At 38.1% G+C, this 8,248-nt stretch overlaps 1 long non-coding RNA gene across 1 annotated transcript; it reads right to left on the bottom strand.

Annotated features, from left to right (window-relative positions):
- Window positions 1-2,076: 2,076 nt before the first annotated feature.
- On the bottom strand, window positions 2,077-7,584 carry LOC121065961. The gene is made up of 3 exons (XR_005817431.1): window positions 7,455-7,584; window positions 6,810-6,899; window positions 2,077-2,409 (listed from the first exon to the last, which is right to left on the bottom strand). It is a non-coding gene; the product is annotated as an uncharacterized LOC121065961 (long non-coding RNA).
- Between the last annotated feature and the right edge of the window lie 664 nt (window positions 7,585-8,248).

Genomic DNA, 8,248 nt, shown 5'->3' with positions numbered 1-8,248 from the left:
GGTTTTTGTTCTTAACCCTGAATTTCAAAGAAGTTCTACAGAGGTCTCCCCTCCCTGGTATGTTGCTGTACCAATTCCAATATCTTTAGATCTTTACAGACAAACAAATGAAAGGCCATTACAAGTCTGCTCAAAGACCAACGTGGGTCCAGGATATATCTCATACTGCTCCTTTCTGGCAAATTTAGCACATTAAAGGTCCAGTTGCATTTAATAAATTCACAGCTTGCAAAAAAATCACAATATTAAATTTTGCAAATGCAAGTGCAAGTTGTTATCACTGTTGGCCAGTGACAGGGGCAAACATGAGGGAGTTTGACAATGAAGTACCTTTTGGAGCTCCCTAATCAAAGGCTCTGGAGATGCAAATGGGCTTGAGAAGAAGAAATGAAGATTGAGCTTTGAAGAAGAGAAGGAAAAGATGGTGGGACACAGCTACGTCATCTCGTATTTATTATAATTCATTAATACAGCTATTTGAACTGTAATGGAATCCTTGCTTAGCACTGTTTTTGATGAAAATCTGGTAGGACATAAAGTTATCGAAGTCAAGCTCCTTTAAAGATCACAGTTCAGTGAACAACATAAAAGCTTCAGTAAAACAAAGCACATGTAGCCCTCTGTGCTGGTGTTCTGTACACGATAAACTTCAAATAGTCTCTGTAGAAATAATGGGTTATTATAACAATGGTTCAGATCTAGTTGCTATACAATACTGTAGTTAAGGTAAAACGTAAATGATTTATTTGTGGAGAGGAAACCTAACACTGGCTTTGTCAAGTCAGCTGATTTGGAGACTTATTAAAGGAAAGTCAGTGTCCGATGAAAGGTTCAGCTCCCACACACAGATATTGAGGGTGTGTGTAAGTTTGTCCTGACAGCAAGCTGAATGCCCAAATCTTGGAAACATGTGAGTCCTGCCATGGCATTGCTTTTGCTCAGGTACATGAAAATGGAAACTAAAAATACATGATTTCCAGAGCATCCAGAACACAGAGCAGATGTTTGAATTCAGAGTACAATATGGTACATGCAGATTGTAACTAATTGGCAAATATTAAAAGGCCCAAACACCTCCTAGAAATGTGTGTTTTGCTGATACAGAGTTAAACTGTTAGATAAAATGCAATGTAGGTTTATATATGTAATAAACAGTTATACCTATTTATGACATGAGAAGCCACCTGAGCATCTGGGAGGTATTCATCTTCATTAGCTGGTGCCATGGCTCACAGCTGCATGGATTTTATCAAGGTCAAACTGAAATAATCAGTTCACAACCTGGAATTTAAAAGGGCAAGTGGCCAAAATTATGCGTTTGGTTCTTTGTAGCTTTCAAACCTATGGAGAGTTGAAACCTACAGCACTGGGTGAATAATCAGATAAGAGAGATTAAACAGATGTGGGTGAAAAGGCAAACTGTGTGTGCAGATGTCAGTGTAGGAGAGCACTGTCTGGTTTAGGAGGAGAATACATCAGTTTGAGGATCACCAGAAGAGAGAAATAAGCATTACAATACCAATGTGCCTGGGACCATCTTGTGCTTACCCTCTTAAGTGTAAAGGCACTGGAACAGGCTGGTGAGGCACTGGCACAGGTTGTCCAGAGAGGCTGTGGATGCCCCATCCCTGGAGGTATTCAACACCAGGTCTTGAGGCCCTGGACAACCTGATATAGTGGGTGGCATCCCTGCCTATGGCAGGGGGATTGAAATTAGATGATCTTTGAGGTCCCTTCCTACCCAGGCCGTTCTATGATTCTGTGATTTAGGAAACTGTACAGAGATGAGGCCATGATCCAAATAAGGAGTTTGTTGGTTAGTGCGTCATACGTGGGGTTGGATTTTGTAGGTATTGTTGTAGGCTACATTACTGATAGTATAACGGTATATATATACATATATATATACATATAACCTGCTGGCATCTGTGTTCCTCTCAAGGAATAAAACCTACTTTTTGCAGACTTGTAAGCTTAGCAGCAAATGAAAGAAAGGAGTAAACCTACTGGTGAATAAAACCTGGAAAAAATTGAGTCTGATATTCCAAGGAAGTGAGAAAACTGCATATAATTTTGCTCATGCTCCATCAGTTTTATTTCTCTTGAAATCAAAGAAGTATGCCCACACTGATATAGGTGCATATAGACAGGATCCACAATGTTTATGTAAAAGACATTCCAAACTGCATAATTTAATTTGTCTTTCTTATATACAATTTGAATCCAAAAAGTGTTTTGTTGTTCCATAATTAATTTACTTTTTGGTTATTCTGCTACAGTTTTGTGTGGTTTTGGACAGAAGCATTATCTCAAAGCATCTTCCTCTGCTGTCATAAATGTAAACCTTTCTTCCGTGACTTGCAAAGATGATCAAAGTGTGTGCCATTATAGCCAGAAGGTATCTGGTATCTGAATTGAAGGCAATATTAGATGTAAGGCAGAGTAAAAAAAAAAAAAAAGTCTTTTATTGATCTGCACAATTCTTTTCAAACAGTTTTGTTGCATTATTACTTGATTTCATGTTCAATTTAAAGTCCTAAGTCATGCTGGCATCTTTTGATTTCATACACTCAGAACATGCAGTAATGCCCATCAGTTTTGCCATCACTTTAACAAACAACTGCAATAGTTTATTATCTTTTTGTACCATACAATTCAATAATACTATTTCACATTCCAAAAGGGATTATTTTAATACAGTTTTGTTGGAGGAAAGAACAAATATAAAATGCACACAAAACCACCAAGCACTAGCAGACTCTAAACTTTCTGGTAATGCTCCTGAAAGTCTGAGAAGAAAAGATTTGATCAAAAGGGCTGGGACACCAACATACCCTTTGCCCCTTTCTGTAGGCTAAGCTAATCTCTATAGGTCAAGGTTCAACACAGAGGTACAGCAGGAAGGAGCTGGTGCTAGAGTGATAAGGCAGGCAGTCAAGTTATTAGGTTTGAACATGCTAAGAAATGTTTGATCTATAACTGCAAGCATCTTGCTGAAAAAAAGAGAAATTATGCTCTTGAATATAAACAATGCAAAGCTGTATTAAAAGAGCTCTTCTCCCTCAGCCAGTTTTGCTTCTGCATTATTTAATATATATATATACATATGTTGGACAAATAGCCATTTATAATGAACTTGCTACCTTACAAAAAGCTTAGCTTCTGTGGAAATCATTGAACAAGTTACATTTTTAGTGAAGGGCAGAGCATACTAATAATAGAGAAAAAAATAAATTTAAACAGCAATATTAATATTAATAGAGCTTATTACTTAAATATTAATAGAGAGAAGCATAATAGAGAGAAGACCTTAAATAAAACATTTTCAATGCAGGTCACCAAGACAGAGAAAGTCTGTAGCATGCATTTGTCTCAGGAAGGCAGCTAGTCCCTGTAATTCTGGGTGTCATCGGTTAAACTACAACATAGCAAACTGGAAAATAAAGAATAGATTTTACAATTTAAACTTAAATATATATTCAGCCACATTATTCCCCAGTAAAATGAAAAGAAAAAAAGGTTATATCTCATACGTATCTATACAGCTTGAACATGAGCTTTCATTTAGAAAGGAATGGCTGCTGCATTGTGATATATTTACAGCAGGACTGGAGTTCAGGTAGGGTGCACTGATTTTATCTAATCAACACCCTTGTCTGCTGCCTCCCTGCCCTCCTCAACTTCCTTAAGCTCTTAAAGGTACCGGAGCAATTCTGGAATTGTGCCAAGGCTGAATTCATGGACACTGTGGGATGACACGATGGACCAAATGCACAGCTCCTGGTCATGCAAGGAGAATATACATAGACTTTTATAACCAGGAACTGAGTGCAGTGAAATTGCACCTTTTTCTTGCTGCCTCCTGAGTTTCTTGCAAAAGCATGATATGTCAGAAAGATTGTGTAACATTTTTTCTTGGCAAACGAGGAGACAAATCTAGAGCAAAGAAGTCAATCAGCAGGTAAGCAGCATAGACATGACACTTGAATTATTTTATTTTTTTTTTAATGAGATTAACAGAACTAAGGTGGAGAAAAAAAAGATGACTGAGACTGGAGCCCATTCAAGGATCAAGTTGAGACAATGGAAGCTTCTGGGGAGTAGAAGAAAGGAAAGTGTCATGGAAGCTGAAAGAAGAGTTGATGTCATAAAACCACATTTGTCACAGTAGCTGTCATATTGCTATGGACAGGGTTGAGTTCTGGCCTTGTTGCAGAATTGACTTTATAGCTTTTGACTGGTGTAGTTTTAATGGACTGGAAGGGACATCCTTCTGCTTTTGTAAAGGAGCTCAGGAACTCCTCAAAATGTAGAGATGAAAGAGGTACTCGCTGATCACACCCAACCACTGCACTAAGCTCTAACAATATATTGTATTTTTGTTCCCTGTTCACAGGCGTCTAAAGAGCAATGCTCAATTTTCTACAGAAGCAGGTTGTCTAAAGTTAATTTTCACTCCTTCAGAAGTTCTCCAGAGACAAAGCCTCCACCTCCCCACCACGACCTTGCTCAAGTTCCATTATCATATGTCTACCATTTGCCAGGGAGCTAATTCCTTTGTAACATATATTTTCAGTTATATCCAGAACTAGCTTTGCTGGCAGGTCAGAACAGAAACTCCTTACTCCTCTGACTAGCAGCAGAAATATTCATGGATTTTGGATTAGCAATCGTATGAAAAATTGCAAGAGCAGGTCTGGGGTTTTTGAGTTTTTTGTTTGTTTGGTTGGTTTTTTGTTGTTGTTGTTGTTTTTGTTGTTTTTGTTTTTGAGGATTAGATTAGATTAGTATAAAGCAGATGGCAGGGTTGATATGGCCTGGTAGCAGACAGCAGTTGAATTCATTGGGCCTGCTACCTCTAGGATAAGGATGAGACTAAGAACCGTTGTGACTGGCAAGGAAGAGGCAATGATCAGATCTCAATTATAATGAGCCTGGGTTTGAGAACAGATATAGACATGGGGTGAGCTGAGTGTATAGCGGCAAGCAGACAGAAGAACAAACTTGCATCTCCAAGTCAAGATGTCGTCTTTGCTCTGACACAGTATGCTGGTTTATAAATTTTTCTGTCTGACCTCACCTCACCTTCAGGTATCTATATATAACTGAAGAACGTGTCTCTGCATGGTTTCTGGTGAAGAAACATTTTCAGACTGATGAAATTTCTATTGCTTTGAAAAAAAGGCACCACTTGGTACTTAACCAACCTTTTATGACTAGAGAATCAGTCATACATACAAGAGGTGAAATAGCTGCTTTGTCAGCAAATAGTAAAGTACACTGGATTTAAAATACCTGGCATCTACAATTCTGTAATATCTTGCAGCAGAATTGTTGAGGGCTTAGGGGGTATGAGCTGAGGGAACCTCAACTGCTGCATTATGCCAACAGGAATATCAACAGGGAGGACTTTGCAGAATACCAATTTCAGCAACTACCTGTACTTGGGCTCTGTTTTCATGACAATGTCCAGATGCAAAATTCACTAATCTTGTAGGTTTCTACTGGAGTAGGATTAAATACTTCAGCCTCAGTGTGTATATGCATATGTGAAACACAATTTTGTTTTACCTGGGGAACTAATTGGGAAACAAAATCTAAATTAGATTTTCAGCAGAAATATTAGGCAGCCTGGTTTGTAGTTCCACCAAAAGATGTTATTTTTTTTAATTTCTTATTCCTCAGAATATATTCTCCAGTGCCAGAGGTTTTATCTATCCATTTGTTTGTTTGTTATTACATGATTCCATACATTTTTGTAGCTCTTTTGAAAAATAAATACAAAATGAAATACAAAATGCTCTTCAATGACACTAAATTTGTAAATATCTGTATGAATAAATAACCATAAGAAAGAGACCTCACCAATTTGACTAAGGCTATGTTTGTTCTTCAGGATCAGGACTGGAATCCTAAAAGCCTAAACAAGGCAAATTTATCTAAAAGAGGATATGAAGCAATGGGAAACTCTAGCAGACTGGTACAGATTCATACTCTTATAGATACTGTGAAACTTATTCTGTATTGAATGACTTATTTTATGTAGCCTAACTTTAGCGCTTCCTTGGAAGATTGTGTGATGAAAAAAAGAAGAAAAAAAAAAAACAAAAACAGTGAAGAGGCTGTGAAGTGTGCTGAAAGAAGTGATTTTGAGGAAGAAGAAATAGAAATGCTACTAGAGTAACAGGAAAGGTAATTACTTATTTTTCAGGTAATCTGGTATGAAATATTTGACGTAAGCAACAATGTTAAGCAGAAACTGATAATAAAACTTTGAATATGAAACTATAACTTTGTAATATATTCAGAGAGGTGACACAGCTCCCACTCATTTGAAGTAATTTTGCCTTCCAAATAAGAACAATCATGTATGGGCTGCCAAACATTTAGCAGATCATTGTCAAACTCAGTTCTACAACTGCCTACAAACTTTTACTGAAGTACTACAAAATAGGGCATCAGTTTCATAACGGATGACTTCAGTGACAAGACTAGGGAGGGCAATAGTAAGCAGAGATATAACAAAAAAGCACAACTGTGACTCCTAGAATCAAGTGGAAGAATTGTTTCTTATTCTCAAGCAAGGACAGTTTTTGGAATAGCTTCAAAAATGCTCTCTTTTCCAGCTTTCTGCCCTATTCCTTTCTTGCATCTTCTTATCCCTTCTACATGGATGGCTTAGCTGTGCATGCAGAATAATTTAGACAGCAAAATTAACAGTTTTGCTTCCTTAGGTAATCTGAAATTTGTGCCAGTGTACCATGACAAGTCCCTCTGCAAATGGCAGTGATAAACAAGTAGAGCCTTACCTGACCTGGGGAAAGGGATCATTGTGAGAGGACCAGGAGTGAAGAACCATGAGAACCATCCACCACGCAAGCCAGTCCCTCTCCTGATATCTGTGATTGTAAGAGGTCGGTTAGTAGCATTTCCTAAAGATCTCTAGGAGGTATATAAAAGAGCAGATAATAATGAAGATAAAAGGAGCAGATAATAAAGCAGTAATTTCATACAGAAGGGAAAAATTCATTTTCATTGCTGAGAATCAGAAGTGAATGTATCATGACAATTTCTGTTGGCAGTATCAAAGATACTAGAATAAATATGCTTACCTGTGATTATACCTGTAACTGTCAGAAACTAGCCAAAGCAAACACCAGCTCCCGAGAAAACGCATGGAAAAAAAAAAAAAAAAGTGGCAAAATCAAAAGAGAGAAAGAAAGAAAAGGAGGAGTGATTGTAAAATCCATATCACCTCTAATAGCAGCTGGTAATAACACACTAATAGGGTTCTAAGTGGGCCTCTTAAAAAGCTCTGCCAACAAGCAGAGCTAAAAAGATTTGGAGAACAGAAAGCAGTAGTCTAAAGTTTTCAAGAAGCGTTGAGGAGGTAAATGGCAAGAGAAACAGTGACATGGAGAAGCAGCTTTAACACACAGCAAAAGATATCTTACCTCACAAACTACGAATTAAAAGATTCAAAATAAAAAACAAGGAAATAGTAAAGGTCAACTCCCATTAAAATGGTGCAAAATCTGAGTGATCAACCTACTGACTATATTCCAGATAGTGTACATATATATTTCTGCCATCTTAAAAATGTTCCTAGTAAGTGACTCATTTCCGCTTTGAATTTTTCAGTGCCTGAACTGTCCGTCATGCTTCATGTATGCCTGAGCATGCCAGTAGATTTCCAGTGGTTAACTATTCCTTGCCAGATTAAAAAAAAGAAACAACAAAAGAAAACCCCAAATGTTCAATCCAATGCCAAGTATTTCTTTACAGGCATTTGGAGAAGAATGGGCTCCCTCCCCAGTCAGCTTGAGTCCTCGCAAGTGCCAGGGCGGGCAGGGCACGGCTGCCAGCGGATGCTGCTCAGAGGTGTGTGAATGCCTTGCTACACCTTGGTCTCTGCCACTCCATAAGTCTCTATTCCAGAGAGCCAATCTTAGAAATGTATTTTAGAGGATTGCCAGCGTGGTTTCTATACCTGAAGAAATGTCACTGCTCATGCACTGGTTCAGTTGCAAGTTACAGAGCACACTTAAGCCAAACCTTCAAATAAATGGCAGATGCATCTCCTAATGCTAGTCTGCTAGGAGGGAAACCCCCATACAAGCAAAATGTTTTGTATTTGAAATCTGAGTGACTTGGATGTTGCCTCAAGAAAATTTTCCATAAGTTGTGTAGTGTCCCAAGTCATAGGTGTAGTGTGGATGGCAAAGCAGTCAAGCTTTCCAGAGACCTT

The sequence above is a fragment of the Cygnus olor genome, chromosome 2 (genome assembly GCF_009769625.2).
Source record: "Cygnus olor isolate bCygOlo1 chromosome 2, bCygOlo1.pri.v2, whole genome shotgun sequence".
NCBI lineage: Eukaryota > Metazoa > Chordata > Aves > Anseriformes > Anatidae > Cygnus > Cygnus olor.
Note: the sequence above shows the minus strand (reverse complement) of the source record. Positions and strands in the feature narration are given on the sequence as shown.